This window comes from Castor canadensis, chromosome 7 (assembly GCF_047511655.1).
Source record: "Castor canadensis chromosome 7, mCasCan1.hap1v2, whole genome shotgun sequence".
NCBI lineage: Eukaryota > Metazoa > Chordata > Mammalia > Rodentia > Castoridae > Castor > Castor canadensis.
Window position 1 is genome coordinate 65,942,553 of NC_133392.1, and position 22,825 is coordinate 65,965,377.

At 37.5% G+C, this 22,825-nt stretch overlaps 1 protein-coding gene across 6 annotated transcripts in view; it reads left to right on the forward strand.

Annotated features, from left to right (window-relative positions):
- Positions 1–22,825, forward strand: part of Lrmda (leucine rich melanocyte differentiation associated) — a 1,025,409-nt gene that overhangs the window by 931,013 nt on the left and 71,571 nt on the right. The gene's annotated exons all lie outside the window — the stretch shown is intronic.

Genomic DNA, 22,825 nt, shown 5'->3' on the forward strand with positions numbered 1-22,825 from the left:
ATTGCTTCCTGATTTATGGTATGTGGTCACAGGCATGATATGTTTGGTGTTGATTCTTTGAACGTTTTTGAAGCTTCATGTATACTCCAGCACATGGCAAACTTTCCAAGCACGTGATGTGTGCTTAAGAGTAATGTATGTTCTTTGGTTTCCTTCAGCTCCCAAGTTTTCTTCTTCCATAGTTTTCCTCATTTTCTAAAATGGAAAAACTTGTTTTTATTTTTGTTCACTTAGGCAAAAAAAAAAAAAAATCAAAACCATTTTTAATTCCTTTTTCTTATATAAATGTACAATTTATCAATATAGTCACTTTGGCCTACCTTCAAAATGGAACCTGAGTCTGACTACAGGATCCACTTCCATTGCTAATACCAGAACTTATCTGACATAGTTTTTGTTATAGCACTCTTTCTTCCCTTGCTAGAGTACAAATTCCATAAAAAAAGGAATTTTCCTCTTTGACTCACTATTATACCTCAGAATCTAGAACAAGTAGTGACTCAATAAGCATCGGGGGGGAAATTCTATTACTTCGAATTCTATTTCATGTTCTTCTATGATTCCTTAAAATTCTAAAGGTATCTTTTATGTCAAGATTAATGATTGCATTGCTTAATTCTGAATTTAAGTTTTTCCTGTTTTGTAATCATATCTCTGTTTGTCTCAATGCTACACTCAGAATTATTTCCTCAACATTATCTTCCAGTTCATCAGTTTTCTCTTTAACAATGGGAAATTTCCATTTATAGTTCTGATTACTTTTATTAACTATTTTAAAATGTATATCAGCATCATTTTGTTAATTTTTTTCTTACGTAAAAAGAATGTTATCTCTTTACATCTTTAAGGTTATTCAGAGACTATTATATGCATTTTTTTGGGTGGGGGGAGTCATATCATCCTCTGTTGTTAATTTTGTTGCCTGTCTTCTTAGTTCTATTTCCATTATTGATTTTGAATTTTGGGTTACTGGCTCATTTGGGTGAAAGTTATCTTTGAAAACCCTTAGAGTATTTGTCATGTTTTGAAGGTTTACAGTAGCCTCTGTGTGGCTCCCTGAGAATCTTGGGATAGAAACAAGTTCTGTGTTAGTAGGCTGGGACTTCTGTCTCAGTGATGTTGGGGATATTGCAGGTCTGGTGCTCAGGAGCTTCTCACACACCTGGTCTGTTGGCTTGCTCTGGTCCTTTCTGTCTCACATGTACATGGTGTTACAATCCACAGTCCTATCTTTTCTCAATCCCCCACCCCCCAACAGACTGAGAGACCCTGCTGGCTCCCAGTTTCACCATGTGCATGTAGCTAGCTTGTGACCCTGACTCAGCCCTCAGTCCTTGATGACCTTCTCATTGCATTTGCCTATTTCTAATCCAGAGTTCAATAATACCATAGTTTCAGCATTTTCTTCCTGCTGTCTGTTTTGATACTTTCTTAGTATACAGAAGTATTTGTCTTGTATTGGATATGGATATGGCTTTTAATTTTTGATTGCGAACTTTAGGGCAAATGCAGCAATGCTGTTGGACTTGGATCACATGACAAGGGGAGAGCACATATGGGAGATATAGGAATAGGTAGAAAACTCATAACATGAAAGCGTTTGATGTCCCCACTCCAGAGGAACTAATACAGAAACCTTAAAACGACAGGTTATCATGAGCAGGAGATCAGGAACCAGGGTAAAAATCACTTAGAGTTAAATCAACATGGGTCATAACACATGGGTACATGAAAGCAATAGTAGGAATCTTTCTGTATAGCTATCCTTAACCCAACTAGCAAAAACGCTTTGTCTTTCTTATTATGCATATGTCCTTTCTTCAACAAAATCAGTGATAAGGGCAGAAAGGGACCTACGTGAAACTGAGGAGGGGAGGAGGGGAAGGGTGAGAGAGAGGGGCAGGGTGGAGAAATGACCCAAACAATGTATGTGCATGTAAATAAATAGACAACAACAACAACAAAATTTCACCTAGAATGACTTTTTGTGGAATCCAGAAAGAGGTGTTGAATACATCAATTCAATTGGTCAGAAGTCTCTTAAATTTAAAGAATTTATTTAGATTGTGAAAGAATACATGCTAATTTTTACAGACTTGGAAGCCATTGAAAATCATATAGGCAATATTTAAATAACAAAAATATAAATATGCAAAAATAATTTCACTTAACATATCAGTGTGCTGTTGTCAATGTTTTACTTTTCACTAAATGGTATGCATGGTATGTATTTAGTTTTATATCTTTCTCTTTTATACCAGACATTATAGGGTGGATTTATCATGCCATTAAATAATCTTCAAAAGCAATTTTTTTAACAGCTCCTTAATGTCCCACCATATGGAGGTGCTATAAAAACATAAATCATTCAAAATTTTAAATATCTCTTAGCATAAATTAACATGTAATTACTGAGCAAAAGAGTATGAATGTTTTTAAGGCTCTTGATACTTAGTGAGACATTTCTATCTAAGTGTGATACTTCTAATTTGCATTTCAATAGTAACGTAACCATTCTCCAGCCAGTACTAAGTATTATTTTCCACCTTTGCCTGTTGGATAGATGAGAAATGCTGTTTATATTTGTGCTTTGAAAAATTCTTATAGCTGTTCCTGATATTTCTTAATTCCTGTATTTTAAATTTTATTTTCTTTAAATAAAACTCTAGGTTCCTCTCCTTTTCTGGATTGTCTAGAGAACAAGTTTTAATATTTTCTGTTTTTCCTAATTTTTGCTTGCATACATTTTTCTCTTCTGCAGCCTTTTGTTGTAAATGTTCTTTTATTTTATGATTCTTTAATCTGACTACATAATTATTTCTAGCTATCTCTTGTTATTCTCAGCCTTACATGCTTCATAACTACACGCCTATATTCTGTAGCTTTGATGTGAATGCACTTATTTTCATTATTTCCCAAGTAGGTTGCTAGTGACTTTTATTTATTCTCTGATCCAATATTTATTTAGGAATTCTCAGATTTATTTTAATTTTTGCTTAAATGTTTGGTGTTCTAGTTTATTATGTTAGGTTTTGAGAATACAAGTTTTTTTCTTTTCAGAACTTTATCAAAAATACTGAATGAATTGACAAATTTAAAGATGCCTATTGGATGTTTGGAAAGTATCTGTATCTTATTTTTGAAGAGTATAAGGACATATATGTATATGTAAGTTCATATATCTATTCACATTGTTCAAAGTTTTCATTCTTATTAGTATTTATTTAATCTGTCCTGGATTGACAATCATATATTTCCCAGCTCATTATTTCTGATAGTTTTTGCTGTATATATCTTGGTGTTTGATAATTATATCTTCTATGGCATAAGTTCTATGCCTTTTATTGGGGTTTCTTTCTTTCTTTCTTTCTTTTTTTGGCATACTGGGATTTGAACTCATGGCTTCCCAGTTGCTAGGCAGGCACTCTACTGCTTGAGCCATGCCATAAGTAGTTCTATGCCTTTTAGATATTCATTGCAGAGGTTTCCTTTTATCAGTTCAACATATTATCTCCTTTTCACAGCTTATTGCTTGCATATTGTTGCTATTATTACTTTTTGCAAGATTTTCTCATACATTATTATTTCCATTTTTAAATCATTTAGATTTTGTTAATGTCTTTGGTGATCTGGATATATTTGATTTTGTAACACACATTGTTAGGAAAATTTACAGATTTGCATCTGTTGCTATAGCGTATGTTTGGGCTTAATTTAATCATCTAGTGTGATGTTTCCTTTCTTTTTTTTCTGTTTATTCTAGGTTTCTGTCTGTTTTTATTTTATGCAGAAGTTTGAAAGATTGAAATCTTTTCACCATTTTAACTAGTGGTAATTTTATTAGTGGTAATCCTTTTGTTAATCAGCTGCATATTAAAAACCTATATTCTATCAAATTTCAGAACAAGTTCCTAATGGGGAATTTAAATTATCTGTGCTCATCCTAATTTTCCACTATTTTGTATCTACCACTTTTCATTCCTTCCATCTGACATTATGATATGAAATTTTAACAGATTATTTAATCTTATTTTTAATTGAAAAGAATTGTATATATTTATGTAATGCTTTGATACAATGTTTACAATGTAGAATGATTAAATCAGACTGATTAACAAATCTATCACCTCCAATACTTAATTTTTGTTATGAAACATTTAAAATCTACGGTGTTAGCAATTTTGAAATATATATATATATATAATGTATTAAAATATTCTGTGCAATAACTTACTAAATCTTACTCCTCCTGTTTAATTGAAACTTTGTACCCTTTGGACAACAGCTCCCCTGTACTATCCACCCAGTCACTTTTTTGATAAAATTCCAATTTGTTAATCATATACAGCATCTCTTCAACCTTTAAATTTAATTTTGTACGCATTATGCAATTACTCGCATATCCTAAACAGTTACCTGGTTTCAAAGGTCTTTGCTGTTGCCTTTCTGTTTTAACTGTTGCTCTTTTGAGCCGTTGATTTTCCTTATTCTTTATAAGGTTGGCATGTACTCATTTGTGTGCTTTCTTAGGAAGGGAATAAGAATGATTGATCTTTCATGAGTTTGAGCTTAGCACAATGTCTTCTAACTATCTTTTCACATGAACAACTTGTGTATAAATCTTTCAGGTTAACTTCTCCAATCACTGCTCTCTACAAATTGTTTCATTATGTTCTGACATTAGATTTTCCAAAGAAGGGCCATAGCCAGCCTTCCTTTTGTTTATTTTAGAAAGCTTTTTATAAGATTTTACATTTATGTTTAGGAGTTGAAGCAAAATGAAATTACCTTACTACTTCTAACCATTTAAAACAATGTTTTGTTTGACTCTGACGAAGTTCTTTTCCTGATAAGTCTTTTAAGTATATAAAACTTATAAGGTCTTTTTTCTCTGTGAATATTCCTATTTTATTAAATGTTTGATGATATCGGGCTGGTAGAGTGGCTTAAGTGGTAGGAGCACCTGCCTAACAAGCTCGAGGCCCTGAATTCAAACCCCAGTGCCAGCAAAGAAAAAAAGTTCTAAATGTTTGATGATAAATTTTAACACTTCTCTTTAGTTAGGTCTAAATTGTTTTTCATGTCTGTTATCTTTTCTATTTCTTTTTATCCTTTAACTTTTGGAAAATATTCTTTTAAAATTTTTATACATCATTCCTTTAATTTTTTTGCAGTGCCGCTTGTTTGTGTTGCCTCCAGTATGGATTTTTATTTTACCATTGTGCTTTGGGTTTCCTTATCTGTTTCCTTAATTCAGCCAGTTTCATTCTCAGAATCGTTTCTCTGGTCCTGTTTCACAGTCAATATTTTCTTACATATTTTGGGACATAACAAATAGATGTGTTTTAAATCTTTCTTCTGGCCCACGTAAGTACATTCTACAAATCTGAACCAACAGGGAAGAGTTCCGTTCCAGACTGTAGGATCCGTTTTCATAGAGTCTATACTGGCAATATGTACATGTCTTTTTGTGTGCTCATCTTTGAGTACAACTAATTCTGCTGCAGTACCACCAGGCTTACTCTGAGATTTTTCTTTAGTTCTACCCCACTCTGGATTTGGAGGGAATCTCCTTTTAAAGTTTGAAGTTTGAAGTGATACAACTTAATTTGGGTTATCTAGGAAGTATTCTGCTGTGTGGATTTTCTAAAGTGAGTTTTGATATACTTTTACTGTACAGGTATCTCAAATAAGCCAGGAAGTCAGGTGAACTTCAGTTTGCTGTGAACAGTGCTGTGCATAAGGACTGTGTTCTGAGCAGGTGTTCATGTTCAATAAAAGTTCTTTAGGAAAATAACCTGTTCCTGAAATACACCTCTGATTTCTTCGTTGTTTAATTGTGGAGGTATTTTGTGAATGGATGTATAATACAGAGGGAACATAATGAGATTAGAAATAAAGATTAGGATTTTTAGCTCCAAAATGCTTTGTAGTGACTTATATGGATCATTGGAGTGACCAGAAATTGGGTATGAATGATGTCATATGATATGGATCAAGTCAACTAGCTTGCCTATGTTCTCTGCTTTTATTCTGTTTCAACTATACATAAGTGTTGGGGAACATTCCATCCCAATGTAGAATACAGGTTAGGAGAAACCACGGGGTTCTGGGTCAGAACCTGAGTGCAGTGGGTCAGTGGGAAGGCCATGGGGACTGCAGACCATAACTCTCTTTCAACAAAAGAGGTTGTCATTTAACAATTTCTGCTTCTCCCAAATGTTTGTAAGTGACTGGTATAAAGTTAGAACTCACCTGTTCCAACTCCTTTAACAGGCAGAGGATGTATAAGATGAGCATGGAATGACAAGAAGGTATCAGTCAGGCAAAGACCAGAATCTCTATTCGTAAGAGGAAGGAGAGCTAGCACAAAGAGGTTAAGTAGATCTAAAAGAAACCCAGCAGAGCTGGAGCATGGTAGGACAACAGGGAACTTTTATGAAACCAGAATGGAGAAGGAATCAGAGCCCAGAAGAAAAAAAAATTAATCTAGGGTTAGGAGTTTGGACTTGATTCAAGTTTTGTGGAAAGGACATGGGAGAAGGTTTTTTTTTAAGTAAATAATATAATTTGAGTAGTTAATGACAAAGATTTCATACATTTGTTCCATTCATTCATACATTTTCTTTCATCACATAAACACATATTTATCAAATAATCCCTACATTTCAGGCACTGTGATGGGATTCTGTTTTAGGACTCCAAGTTCCTTGTGTGGCAAGTATTTTTATTATGCCCTGTAATTTATGTACTAGAAGTAAGCGCTGTGCGAACAGGGACTGTGCTTCTGTATACTCAAATCTCCTCTCCTTATATGGTACCTGACCAAATGTATTTGTGAGATAAATGATAGGTAATATTCCTTATGTACTCAAAGGTATTTGGAATTAAGAAATATTTCTAAAGAATAGTTAAGATTGTCACTATCAGTGGTGACCAGGATTCCCCACAATACAGAGACCCACAGTGTTCTTGCAAGGACTATCAGTGGGGTACTGAATAGTTTATCAGGCTAACTCTGCTGTCCCTTCTATGCATAGACTTATTGGGATTCTACCATGCAAGTAACAGTTTGATCTGATAGGAATGGAAAACAGCTGTCAACCAAGGTTTAGTGAAATCCCATGGCTAGAGTGTGTCTGAACTCAGAGGTCTCCACCTCTTCTGTGCATTCTGCTACACACATAGTCTTCTCTTAACTTGTATTCCCAACATTTTCAACAGTAGAACATCTGTTTTATTTTGAAAGAGCTATGATAAGCATCTGCTTGGAGGAATGATCTGAACAAAACCAGGGCACGTTTGTTTGCCATGTTATAGATTATCTCGTTTTACATTGTTTATGAATAAATCATGCAGGATGGATAAACCAGGAACCACAACAGCATGTTTCATACAAGGTTTAAAACATAAATTTATGCATTTGTAATTTTTTCTTTCCTGTAGACACTGAAAAATTTATGCTTCAATGGAAGATAGTGTGGATTTTGACTGTAGCTCAGCACTTGGGTACACAGATTTGAGAAATGTCTTTAATAAATTAGAAGCCAATCAACTGATTGAAGACCCTAATGTTCACAACACACTATTCAATGCATTGAGTATACATGAGTCAAAGATAAAAATATAGTGTTTTGTAAGAAGAAAATAACAAATATGTATGTATATACTCATATTTCATATTTGCAAACAATTTACATTTGATCCTCCAAATTCATTTAAAAAATAAACATAATGAAAGTACATAAAGGCTCCAAAACTTCTTAAAGTCATACAGGCAATTAGTAGCAGAAGCCAAATTGAGAACCACGTCTTCCCATTCATGTGCTAGAGTACTTAGTGTACACAACTGTTTCATTGATAAATTATTTCAAATACACATTTGCAGACTATCCATGACATTTAATGTGAAGGTAAATTTAAAAGAGCATCTATTTTGAGTTCTTTGATTTGGTGTACACAAACAGTTCTTAAGATAAATCAGGCAAGAGATGGAGAAGAAATACAAAGGACTGATCTTCAGGTGGCATTTTAAGAACTCTGATATCCATTGTTTTATGAAAGGCCCAAATCAAACAAAAGTCTGTTCATCAGATGACTTCCATTATTAAAGCAGCAACCAGCATCTGCATTGCACACACCCCTGTTGTTTAATGCAGAGTCCCCCAAAAGGCAAATTTAGGTCACTCTGATTCTTCACTATTCTTTGTCCCATTGACTTATCCTAAAACAAGCAAACAGAAAGTACAGGATAATGAATAATCATTCTTAAAATAGATGTGTTCCTTTACATAAAGAATAAAAATTGACCAAATGAAAATTCAGGGTGATTTTGGTCTGCATTCACTCAGCTAGATGCAAGCTATTCCCTTCTCCCATGACTTTGCTTCCTTTCATTTGTATTTTCCATTTCCTTTCCCTGGGCCAGATGTGTGGATTTTCCTTTTGTGCCCAGTGACAGAGTAGGCTTTTTTGGAAACTGCTGGGACTATTTGTAATCTCCTAGCTTTGCAGAGGTCTCACATGCTGAGAAGAACAAATTTTGATGTTTCACAGCAACAGGAAGAGGACTGGGGTTGTTGAGAGAAGGACAATGTGGGTAGAGTTTTCACATATGTTTCTCCTTGATGGAGAATCCAGGGTGGGGATATGGGATGACTGGGGCCAAATTGTGTTCCTGCCATCTTTTTTCCTTGTGACTTGGGAGAACAACCACACTGAGTACGAAAGAGTAGCATGACTGACTTCCTCATTCTAGAGTGCTGGAGTTGGAAAGGTTAAAGGTCTGTTATCCAGCCTCCCATCAAAATCAATTTTAGATGAAGTCTGCAAGAGAGAGTAAGAGAGATTTTGATGAAGGAAGAAATTATGTCCTGGGATATAAAACTATTTTCTGGCCTTTGAAACAACATCCATGGCCATCTAGAATTGGGGAACCTTGCAGAAATGAAGTGAGGAGTTATGTTGAAGCACCTTGCCTACTCCACACCCAATGCCCAAACCCATTGTATAGAAACGGAAAACATAAATATACTGATGATATTGGGTTGGTGTGACATTCTGAAGACTGTTTATCCCCAAGACAATAATAGGTGAATTCTATACCCTGCTAATAACCTTTCCTGCAAGGTCTGCAGGTCATGTGAGCATAGAAAATGGTACAGATGGCATAGGACTTCCATACTAGCCAAGTGCTGTAGGAATGCACTCTAATTCAAATGCTGATGGCTAGGATGAAATCTATTGAAGATTCCTTCCCCATTATCAGCTTAGCTATCTTTAGGATCTGGACTAGAACTAGAGCAGGCTGAAAGATCTTTTCTCTGTGTATCCACTCCCAAATCCAAATTCGTGTTGCAGATTGTACCACTTTGCCATGAAACAGGGCCTCACACCCCAAATAGTAGTAGGTGAAAGCACAAGAATGGGAATGTGTGGCCCATTGTCTGGTGTGGGTGTGGAAGGGCAGGCATATCTTCTGGGACCATTCTACCTCATAAGTAAGGGAGGAGAAGTCCTCAAAGGGTAGGACATACCCCCAAGGGATGTGCCCTGTTATTCTGACTATGTGGAGAAAAGGGTGGAAGAAAATCTAAAAGGCACCACTTCATCTTGTATAGGCCCAGTGATTTCAGCTGTATGCACTACAGTGAAGGGTATTCTAACCTGACCAGTCTATTGGCATTTCTCTGCATACACCATTGGAGAGGAGTTGAAGGAGTTGAGATCAGTATATGTGTCCCTCAGAAGGTCTCCCTTTGCACAGCATCCTACCCAGAAATGTCACCTGGTCTTTGCTTTGTTTCTGATGCAGGGACATCAGAAATAAAAGAATACCAAAATAAGAAATAATAACCAGATTCAGGTCCAACACTATCACTGAACCATGGTCCTATCTTCTAGAGTGGGATGGATGGAGGTAATCTTTCCATTATTTGTATTTAAAGCACCAAGTATGTTCTATAACCAAGCATTTTCCAGCATACTGCACTGTTCTAAAATTTTATCATAGCAGCCAAAGAGCATGTACAATGTCTACCATGTTCTTAGAGGAAATAGAAAGTAGTGGGAGGGAAGTCAGACTCTGAGCTGACCCTACCTCAGCTACCACAAAAGCAATTACAAAGGAGCCCATGATGTAGCAGCTGGGAAGCCTGGTCAGATGCCAGTTGAAGAGATAATCTGTGTAGGCCAATGGCTAGACAGCATATCTTAAACCCTGTAAGAGGAGCATCTTATTTGGGGTGATGTGGTCCTTCCGTTTCATAAGGTAGCTACTTAAAAGAAATGTTCATTTTGTCTGTGTACAGTAAAGACTAAGGAGTAGACTTTTTCAAAAGGATAGTACCTATTTCAAATGAGAGCCTGAGATGAGAATTTGAGATCCTGAAACTCTACCATAAAAACCATTGATCTGATGTGCCTTTGCCACCTTCACATTCTTAATAGACGCTTTTCTGTTGAAGGAAGATTTTAATTTGTGCCACTTCACCTCTTTCTTTCCTTTATATTTTTATTTTTTAGGGTTCTGATATGTTCATCATGTGAAACAGCACTTGAGTGAAATTCATGTTTGTTGCTGTTGTTTTTGAGATGGAGTCTCACTATGTAATCAATTTGGCCTTAAACTCAAGATACTCCTGCTTTAGTCTCCCAAGTGCTGAGGTTTCACGGGTGTACCGCTATACCTGGCTTTGAAATTCTTCCTGTTTTGCTCCTTGCCTTACTGAGGTACACAAAGGTTACATTGAAGATACAAAGTTGAGTGTTTTTGTTGTTGTTTTACTTGTGATCTTAGCTATAACTCAGAAGTTGAATATTTTCTTGCAAGTACTTGGATGTCTGGAGATAGAGTCTCTAAGAACTGCAATGGCCTGTCCTTAGCATTTCTACAGGTTTCTCTTTATAACAGATGAAGAAAGGAGTTTGTACCAATCTCTCTTCAGGAGAGAGAATTCACGGTTTCAGTTTTAACTTTTCAATGTTTAATGCTTTTCCATCTTCTTTTCTATGCCAGCTTCAGTTCAAGTCATATGCAGTGGACCTTCATTATTCTTGGATTTCATATTTGCAAATTTGCTTACTCACTAAAGTTTGTAACTTCAAAGTCACCACTCCTGGAAGGTTTTCTCTGCATTCATGGACATGCACAGAACAGTGAAAAACTGGAGTTTCCCAATGTGCATGTTCCCAGCTAATTGAACAAGGTGATGCTCTGCCCCCTTGTTTATATATGCTCTTATATATAAATATCTTTTCCATAGGTTCTATTTAGTACTGTGATTTTTACACTTTTGTTAGTGATTTTTCTATTTAATGTTGCCTCCTAGTATCAAATTGTTATCTGGTGTTTTTAAACAGAGGTAGTTGTGATGTGCCTTACAGAATATATACATCTTAGGTAAGTGCTGTTCAGGAATGAGTTGTCACGCTATTGACTGTGAGTCAATTTTAATGAATCGACAGAATATATTAAGCTGTCTTAAACAGAAACACATATAAAAAACAAGATTTGTGTCTTGGTTAATTGACAAAAATATTGTGATCAGAGGCTTTCAGGAACCTAACCCTGTATTTCCCCTAGGAGCAATGATTCAACATTTGCTAATTCACCATTTACAATGACTTTATAGACCATAACTACCACAAATAAGAAAATCAACAGTAATTGTTTGCATTAGCCATGATAATGTAGATAAATGTTTTAGCCCTTATATCCCAGGGAAGGATGTGAGTACATTACATACCGTATAGGCAGCATGTTACCTGAGGAAAATGGGTAGGTTCTCTCTCAGCCTGGAACTTCTCTAACAAGCCAGATAGAAATGCATCATTTTCTAGACCATTTCACTTGGATCGAAGTTTGTTTTCTTTCACACCTCTAGTGCTTTCCAAAAAAAAAAAGAAAAAGACTGTTTAATTAAAAAAAATGGGCATCACTGTTACGTGTATATTTGCAGTCTGAATCCTCATGGAGGGGAGCCACCCCTCTCTTCTAGACAAGAGTGGGTTGTTGGATTTGTAAGTTAAAGCTTGACATTGCTATAAATCTCTAGAACTGCAGCAGCCTACATTGGATATTTAATACTGTTTTCATTTCTAATAGTAATCAATCTTAGAAGAATGTGCTGTTATTTTTAGTTACATGTAAACATTTAGATGAACATAAAATAACTTAATGATAATTTATTCTCAGACAAGTGTATTGATACTTTTGTCAACTTCCTTTCGTCAACTGATTTGGTCCTCATACTGTTATGGATGCAAGATAGAACCAACAGGACATTTTATTTCCTGGCATTTGTGTCTGGGGATGGTAGGATTGGGGGGAAGCTTGAGCTCTTTTCTCTTAGACTGGAGTTTTATCAGTGCCTGATCAGCCGAGTACTATCTTTAAGGAATGACCTATACTCTACATCAGACACTGTTTGGAAGACTGCCTCTGACCACTGTACTGTTGAATTGTTCAAGTCAGGCACTCAGCTGCACCCGGGACACAGATGTCTTGACTGTGAAACACCTATGTCTACAGTGTTTTTATTTTTTAAATTTAAAATGGGGTTCTTATTAAGCATCTTAAGACACTTTGAAAATATGTCAATAACACTTGACACTTATTGCACAGATGTTAATAAGGCCATTTTTCTCTGCCTGTAAATGCAGTCTGAGGTTCTGCAGCCCTCCCCTCTTCTGATGGTGAATTCCAAGTGTCAAGAAAAAATAGCAGCAAGTCAGTAAAATGCAAGGGCTTTCTCAGGCCCCTACTAAGAGCCTAGCCAGATGCACATTTCTTATTCCTTTTGGTAAATAGATTCAGATTTGGTATGATTCAACGGACTAAAAAATATCCCCTGCTCAGAGCTCGTCTCTGCCTGCTAATTGCATGAAGTTTAACAGATCCTCCACACACAGCACCAAATAAGGGCTGGCTGGAAATCAAAACCTCCTTGCCAAGCCCTTTGGATTTTCCAAAGGAACTGTAATGTTCCTGGAGATGTTTATTAATGGAAATGGGGAACTTTGTGGACCAGGGTGAAATCCTACAGATTGATAGCCTGTTACTAGTGTTTATTATTTTTGACTCTGGGTTTGAAAACTCTTCCTCCTGCCCTCCCTGAAAGGAACTTTCTCCATCACTTAGGACTGAAAATGGGGGTTGGGTTCAATACCTTGTGGAGAAATCCAAAATAGATGCATAGAATGTTAATAAACCCAGAATTTTGCCCTCCATTCTGTATTGCTCTGTCCCAAAATACAAAACCTAATTAGTGCATCCAGAGAAGCGTTAAATGGATTTCATGCTGTTTAATAAATGCTTTACGTGCTTTGGTGCCATTGCAAAACATGTGGTTGAGCAAGGGTGAGGATCAGAAGAGGCAATGGTTGCTGTTTAGAGTGAGCTTTAGAGATGTGTGTTTATAACTCAGGCACTTCTTATTTTCACCTGTTTTCCGCTCTGGCCATCCCATCATTTTCATGGGCTTTATTCTCACAGGCCTAGTCTCCAAAGGCTTAACCAACAATTGCCTACACTCTGAGCAATTAGAAACTGCAAGTGATTAATGTTCTCTGAGCTCACTATGTGATGAGCCCAGAATGGGCATGGCAATTAGAAGGTGTGGCCTTTTCTTCTAGAGAGTTTGTGCCTTTTGTAGGGGGATAGAACACACAGTATCTGATTTGCAAGGTAGCACCTCAGTCTGACATTCAACCCCCCATAACTTGTTCCTAATTTAATTAGTCTGTGACATCTGGCTTAGAGGCTGGTCTTTATTACCTTCTACATCAGTGGTTGTCAAACTTTACTGCACAGTGCATTACCAAGAGAGATTTAAAAAACAAGCAAACAACAAAAAGAACCCTAATGTTCAAGTTGACCCCTCTAGTATTTTTGAGAACTTATCATATATCAGAATCTCAAAGGATTTGTCCACATGGGGCTCCACACCCAGAGTTTCTGAGTCAGTAGGTTCAGGGCTCAAAACATTGTATTTTTTTGTTATTAGTTATTGCTAATGCTACCAATCCAAAATCACACTTGAGGAGAACTGCCTCTTATTAATTCAATCAGAACTTCTATGTGGCTTCAGAATGTTCAAAAATTCTTCTGGTGATTCCAATGTGCAACCAAGATTGAAATCTGTGTTCCACATATTCCTTGCTAATTAATACACTGTAGAGATAGACTGTCATCCTTCATGAATTCCTCTCATTGTTTCCTGTGTTTTGGGTCTTTTTCTCCTTAAACAGTATAGCCTTGATGGTAGGACCTATGTGTCTTTACCCTTTCTAGAATCTCTTAGAGTTTCTAGCACAGGGTGGATGTGCAATACAATTTAAAGGGCATTAGTCAAGGAAACTTGGAAGGGTATATAGGGAGAGTTGTAGACACCCCGGCACTTTCAGTATCCCCATTTTCCACAACCCCAGAGGAGAGCTCTTTCCCTGTAATGCATTGTATAGCTACCTCCTCTTTTCTTCATTTCCCTCCCATAGGGAAAGACACATTTTTAATGTTTACTTTTAAATATTCACCTGCAGAGTACTATGTTCAGAGTAGGAAAACCTGAATTTGCATTCTGGCTCTGATGTTTTCAGTGTTATAATCTTGGGGCCCTTCCTTAATTCTTTCAAGCTTCCATTTATTCATTAATAGACAAGAACATCTTCTTCACAGATGTCTGGGGGTTCAATGAGTTTGTGCTTAAGACAATTCTGAGCATAATGGAAAACACAAAAAGCACAGTAGGTCACTTGTTTACAACACTGTTGTTCACAACACTTTTGTTTATAGCAACATTGTAGCTAATACACTTTATCCTGGAGAGTGTTGGGTTGCTCTTGGATTGTGTGGAACAGCAAAGAGAGATGAGCAGGTGGTTTTGCTTCATCCTTTCTTCACAATGTGTAGGTGGGAAGTATATAGGTCTGTCCCTCAAGAACCAAAGCAATCCCTGGTTGACCTTCACTGCTGGTCAATTCTGCTGAAATATCAGCCCTGTTTTGCATAGCTTATTTTGTAGGAAGGAGGCTGTCAGTGCCTAGATTTCCACAGCAGCCTGCTGGTGACTTCAGTACATTGTTACCAGAACGTTTCACATGAAACCAAGAAGCCTAGTATCATAATCAGTGGTTTTCAGCAAATGTTCTTCCCCATAGGTGGGGTGCTTAACTCTAGAATCATAAGTGTGATTTGAAAACGCAATGGGATTGTCTAGTTGTGAAATAAAGCTTCCAATAGACAGGTAAAGAGAGAGAGAGAGAGATGAACTAGAAGAGCCGGGAATCGTCATCAAACTATGACAGGAAGCTCTGTTCTCTCAGAAGTGCTGCCTATTAAGAACTTTTTCACACACTCAAGGGTGGTACACACACACACACACCTACTTGGGCTCTGGTAATACAGACAACTCCTGAGCCCTCTTGCATGAGAATCTGCATTTTTAAGAGTCCCATGTGGTTCATGTACCTACATGGTTTGAAAAGAAGGAAAGAAAAATCTTTTAGGATCAGACTGGAAGTTGTGCAACTTTGTTTCTCCACAAGGATAAAAGGGGGTAGAATAAACCCTCTCCCTTTAGTAGATGGGACTCAGTAGTAAATGGATACCAACAGAAGAAAATCTATAAAAGAAAAGCCATCCTCTTCTTCCTTACCCAACATCTTTTTGACAGCTTTCTCAGATGCCCATCCCACTTCAAGCTGCTTCAGCGTTTGGCAAGAAAGCTAGAGGTCTCAGTTCTCTTTACTTCCAATGGTGATAATTTGAAATTCTCCCATACACACAGAATATTCCTGACATTCCACACCATTTCTGATCAAGCAGAGTAGAGTGGCACTCCTCTGTCAGTACTGCCTTCAAGGCAAGCCCAGTTCCTGTAGTACAAGTCTTTTGGCCACCAGGAAGTGCTCAGCCAGGTCACATCCCTCTCCAGTTATTCAGAGCATCCTGCCATGGACAAGTAGAAGAGCACATGGGAACAGTGGGGGTTAGAGCTCAGCGAGCGTTCCCTATAGTGCATAATTAAAGAAAACACCTGTGTGGCTGCTAAATCACTTCCTGCTGTTCCCCTGTGCAAATGCTGTGCTCAATAACCCTACAAGTGCCTCATTCCTTCCACCCAACCGAGGCAGCACACAGCCGCAATGCACAAAGCTGGCAAGTTACTAGTTCAGAACCTCTGAAAAGATGTCTTAAGATTGATTTGTTACTAGTACAACAGGCCCTTGTTTGGCCTGGCTGCAGTTTGCTTGACTGCAGTCTTGGGAAGGCTCACAAATGTGAAGTAGGCCTTCTTTCTCCAAACTGCCCTTCTCTGATCATCACTTATCTGTACTAAAGGTAGCCCCATGGAAGAGCTATAGAGAGGCAGGAGCCAGAAAATCTTAAACCACAACTTAAATACTGTAATTGTGGGCCAGATGTGGCCCCAGGGGAAAACAGCCAACAGTGAAATGAGATGCAAGTGGGACCTATGGATTTTGTCGGAAAGGCAGGAAAGGGAAATGACAGTAAATCAAGAGACAAGGCTATCGTTCTGAAGGGGCCTCTTCCTGCTGCTGAAGTTTATGGGGTGCTTTGGTTACTAGGATCTTGTGGGGCCCTGGCTGCCCAAGAGCAGAGGAGAAAGACTTCCCTATACCAGCAGGTGGATAGGTAACAGGATTGGTGTGGTGACAGGTTTGCTGTGTAATTTACTTCTTCCAGGGCAAAGAATCACCCTTTTTCACTGGGAGCTTTAGAGTATTTGAGCAGATGAGTAAATGAGCCTAAGAGACCCAGTAAAGAGGATTGCTGGATATTAGAGGGGGTAGGCTTCAAAGGAGCAGAGCTAAAGAAGGGACAGCTGCATACCCACCCCACTGTCTCTGCTACACAGCTGCTTTGTCCTCTTCATAGGCCTTGTCACTAACTGAAAGTACACTGTTTATGTGCTTGTCTTTGTATTATTTATCTCTCCAACTAGAATTGAAGCTCCATTAGAGCCAGACTCTTGCTTAACTGGCTCATAGCTATATCTTCCAAACTAGTCCAAGGCCTGGAGTATGGTAAGTATGCAGTAAATGTACTGAAATGAAGAAGTGAATCTACTATTTAAGGACTGTTATTCTGAGTGCTTCTGTTTTGGTAATCTTCAGAGCTGGTATAGATTGGTTTTATATTTTGGTAAAAGGTAGGTAGGAGAATTCCTTTCCTTTCTGGGAAAAAGAGCACATAAAACAATGTAAGTCCATCTTTTGCCTCTTTAGAAAAGCTGTATAGATCCTTTCTTTCTCTTAGCCTATAGGGACCCTTGGAAAAGGAACATTGGGTGTTCTGATAGAGAGTCTAAGGCAACATTTATTAATCACAGTGTGCTGTGCTCTTTTAAATTGAAAGCGGAAAGTGGATACAAGATGACTAGGACCATTTCCTGCTCTTGGGTTATCCACAGTGCTGGAAGTCAAAGGCATGAAGTGCATAAAGATATGACAGAGATGAACATAAGCCACAACTGGGGAAACACCTTGGACTTTGGAAAGGAATAGAGGAAAGGTAGTAGTATTTCCAGGGAAAATTATGTTTATTCTGAGTCCTGAAGGAAGAATTGGAATTGACTATGGGTTAAATGGCACGCAACAGTATTCCAGTAGGAGAGATGAGCACTAGGATGCTATGCAGACCAAATAACATGGAGGACTGGGAACTGCAAATGGAAGGTTTCAGTGGAAAAGTGGTGAGATGTTAGAATGACTTGGTGCCACTCAGCATGGCTACAGCAGATGAAGGACTTAGGGAAAACATTTCATGACGTCAGAGGCAGATTTCCAGATGGGAGAATGGCTAGGGGAGTGGTTGAATTTTGGTATTGATGCACTCATTGGTCAGTTTAGCCAAGGATTACTTGTTTGCCTTTAAAATTTTGCTCTTTCCAGCTACTACTTTTTATTATTGTTGTACTGGAGGTACATTGTGACATTTATATAAGTTCTTACAATATATCATAGTTTTATTCACCCTCTCTGTCATTCTTCCTTATCTCCCTTCCCCCATTCCTGGAATAGTTCCAACATGTCTCATATTTCTATTTTCATACATGAATACATAATATTTCCACTATATTCAACCTTCTACACCCTTTCCTTATTGAAATTCATTTGTTGACTATCCCTTTGAGCAAAAAGGAGGACAGGGTAGAAAAATGAGCTGAACTCAAGCACCTCTGTAATTTCTTAATGAGCAGCCCTGTGTAAACATTTACTGAATTAGAAATATGAGACAAGATAAGACTTACAAAGGATCCATGGGTTTCTTTTATACATTTCCCTATATCTTCATTACCATCATAGGGCATGAATCTGAATCTTCATGTGTCTGTATACATCTGTCTCTCTTGGAGGGCATACATCACAGAAAGACAAAGGACACGTGATATGCACTTTGACCTCAAGTATAGGGTAGATCTTCTTCCTGTTTCAATATGGATTAGTAAACATGTGAGCACACAAGAGAGAGACATTAGTGCAGAGGCCATCTATATAGAACCACATATCAAGATCAAACATAATAGGATAGACAGGATTGAAGTAAATCAGTATTTTGGCAGATAAGACTCTTGGTGACCTGTACATCACTTCTAGGATATTCCCACTATTACACTAATTAATTTACCAACTTATCTTATATAAAAGGATATACATAACCGGTGTAGGAGGGTGAATATAGTGGAAATATTGTGTCCTTATGTATGAATGGAAAAATGAGACATGTTGAAACTATTTCAGAAATGGGGAGAAAGGGAAATAAAGGAGAGTGATGGAGGGGGTGAATTCAACTATGATATATTGTAAGGACTTTTGTAAATGTCACCCTATACCCCCATACAACAACAATATGGTAATAAAAAAATTTTTTTAATTATTATCTTGTGTTACCATTTCTCAGAAACATATATAGGAAATGAACCCAGGCGTATATCATATTGGTGATCTTGAGTCTAAGAGTCCCCGACCACAAACAACATTGACCCATGAGCATCTTTCCATGGCTGCACCTCTTCTGACCTCCTACTTTGATTTTTGTCTACAGTTAGCAATTTGAATTCAGTATAATTTCTGCTGCTGGGTGAAAGGCAATGTCTCTGTCTCTATTGTGTTTCTGTGATCTCAGGTACACAAATGATCATTACTCTGATATTACTGCTATGAGGCTAAGGCTTTGGAATCACCAGGAACATTTTGCAGTTATTGGGCATATGAACCCCAAGACCTAAAAGATTCATGAAAGACTGCCTTCAGGCTTCTTGGTTCTCTCATGACTTGAGCTGATTTTTTTTTCTTATTGTTGGATGGGATTGGGGTTTGAACTCAGAGCTTTGTGCTTGCAAAGTATACACGCTACTGCTTGCACTAACCTCCAATCCATTTTGCTCTGGCTACTTTTGGAGATAGGGTCTCTCAAACTATTTGCCTAGGCTGGCCTCCAACTACAATCCTCCCAATCTCAGCCTCTTAGGTAGCTAGGATTACAAGTGTGAGCTACTGACACCTGGCTTGAGCTGAATTATTAAGTCTTGACAGTCATTCCCTCTGTAAGTATGCCAGTGAACCCAGGTAAGGTCTCTTGCTCTACCATCCTTCCAGCTATGATTGCTGTCCTGATGACTAAGAGCAAAAGAGCTTAGTTGTCCTGAGACAGTTGGTGCCGGAGGCACAGTGAACCACAGAATCTGATGGAGCTTCATGCAATTGACCATGATAAAGGCAAGTCAAGGACATGTCCAAAACAACCCAGGAACACATCTCTGAAGATATGTCTCCAAGGACCATTCTGGACACTCTAATGTAAGTTATTAATAACCAGCACAAATTCCTTCAGCTTCTTTAAAAAGTCATATCCTGCTCCATAACCTTGCTTTTATTACTTAGCAACACATCAAAGGAAAAATTCCAGTGTCCACACTTTTCTAGAGCATGTATTCTAATGGCTGCATAATATATTCTGTCATAAGAATGTACCAAAATTTATTTAACTGATTTCCTATTCTTAGCCATTCGGTGTTTTAAAAGTTTGTTACTCTTAAACACAGTACTACAACCCACCAAATCCAAGCACACATCCTCAAATAATCCCTGATGATCAATTTCAGCAGTAGGATTACTAAATTAAAGAGTATGAGTATTTTTAAGTTTAAAATTCACTTAAGCTACAGAAAACATGACTTATGTATGGTTTCTTCTGTTATTTAATACAATAGAATAAGATAGTGCCTTAGAACACTGGGTTAAAGGGAAGGGTGAAATAGTGTCCTATGATTGTGAATAATAGAACACTGGGTTAAAGGGAAGGTTGAAATAGTGTCCTATGATTGTGAATAATAGGAATGAGATACAATTATTTCAGAGTGAAACTAAACCTTCCCTTTGAGAAAGCATTTAACGATGAGGGACTATGAGCAGTGGTGTCTGCCACAGCTGATGAAGAAGCCATGCTGTTTATGACTTTAATGCAGTTGCATTCTTAGCAGAACTAATTTTGTAAAGCATTTCTCTAAATAATCCAATTTTGCTTGGTGTGTATGGTTGGACAAAGGAGCAGGTGGGGTTTGTATCACTATTTATGGAGTGTAGCCTTGTAGGAATTACTCTGACCAGAGAACATTGCTATAAATCTGTAATGACAGCTGTGTTTTTGATTCCATATTTAGTTCTGAATTTCAGCCTTTGTAATTAAAAATCTATATCATAAAATATTGGCTCAGGACAATGTTATTTTTCTCCAGGGATACTGGGATTTGCTGAGGTATGCCTTGTTTGGTTCTCTGTGCAGGATGAAGTGAAGATCTGAAGGTTCTGAGTTGGGTGTTTGAAGCCCATTTCTATGACAGAATTTTGGTGTGTTGGAATAGGTGCTACCTTTGGAAAATTTGAGTCCAAGCTTTTTTTGGCTCCCTGGGAACAATTCTGAGAAAGCCACTACCTTGCACATGTTGGTTTCTGGTGCTGAGTATAGATACTTGGTTTTATAAGACTAAATAAATTGATAAATTCAGCTGATTCAGAGCGTTTACATAATCTCTCCAACGTCAACAGTCATTTAAATTATTCTAACTTTATACTGAATCTCCAAAATCCAATTACCAGCTAATAATAATTGTCAGTTTTACTTTAAGCCTTTAATGATAGGTCACAAGGGATGTGTAGCAGTAGGATTAAGTCGCTGTAGGCCGTAGCTGTGCCCAGTCTTAAATTACTCTCCTCTTATCTCTGGCTAACAGAGTCACTATATGTTTTGTCACCATTTTTGCTAAATAGAATAAATGTCACCAAAATTAATTTCATCTCCCTTAAATTAGCTTCTTAGTGTGATTTCTCACTTCAGTCAAAATTTATTTCTTCAGGAATTTAATTTCCTTCCTCATCTCTTTTATTTGAGAGTGCAAGACTGTTCTGGAGCAAATGTCTTTTAATCAACTTTTGAGGCTTGCTTTTCATTAATAATTGCTGACCCCTTCTTGGGAAGCATAGGAGGATATTTTTGTTTTATTTAAGTTATTGTATGCTCTTAGCAGAGTAGAGTGAGTTCTTTCTGAATAGTCTCAGAGAAATCTGTGAACCTCACACAGACCAAGAAAACATTTTTTTCACATGAGGGGTGATTCAGCAGGGAGTTTGTAATTAGGCAGTTTAGTTGCTTTTACCTCTTTTTAATCATTTTCAGGTATACTTTCCTGATAGTAGCTATCTTTTAAGTAGAGCACGTGTTTGGGAAAAACTACAGGGATTTTCAAATTAAACTTCTTCTCATAGAACACTAGAAACACAGAAGGGCTACCTAATTCTGAAATGTATCACAAAGATAGGATGATAGTATTGCTAAGCAACAGAAATTACAAGGCATAAAAACATTGGGAGGAGTGTGTGTGTGTGTGAGAGAGAGAGAGAGAGAGAGAGAGAAAGAGAGAGAGAGGTATGAATTTCCACAATGTCAATGTATTAGTGTGAGGAACTCTGTGACCTGTTCCCAGTGAAACAAGTGTAATGAGTGAAGATTATGAAAAAAAATAAACTCAACCATTTCATGTGTCTGGTTATTGTCTTAGGGAAATTACAGAAAATGAGGAAATATTTACTTAAGGTCCACTAAAACTCAAATGGAGCAATGAGATTCTGTTGTACTTGAACCCTGACTCCTTCCTTTCCCAGTCTAGTTTAATGGACTCTCTTCTCTAGATATGACAAAGAAGATAGGGCTCCCTGTTCCTTCAGTAGCCAATCAAAGATTGCTGCTAGCATTCTTTATTCTCTCCAGCTCTGACTTGTACATGTTATTTCCTTGTGAGAGCAGCCAAGAGATCAGGGAATCCTTTTATCTACTCAACCTCCACTCATAGGGTAAGGCTCTACCACAGGTGAAAAAGCTGAGATCAGCAGGGCTCTGATCACTCTTGCCCAGTTTGAACATAGGACTGAGGTTCCACACTGGGAGAGGCACACTGAGAAGAGCAGAGGCCATCACTCCATGGCAGTGTCTAGAAGAGAGACTCAGGCTTTTCCCAGGGAGAAGACAAAACATAAGAGAGAACTCTCAAAGTCCCCTTAAAGGGGAGTCTCTTTTCTGAAACAGTGTGTGGACATTCAAGCTAAGGTCTTTGGTTTCCTTCATTAAGTTTATTCCTAGGTACTTTATTGTTTTTGAGGCTATTGTAAATGGGATTGTTTTCCTGATTTCTTTTTTAGTTTGTTCATCATTGGTATATAGAAAGGCTACTCATTTCTGTATGTTAATTTTGTATCCTGCTACTTTGCCTAAAAAGTTTATAATTCCTGATAGTTTCTTGGTAGC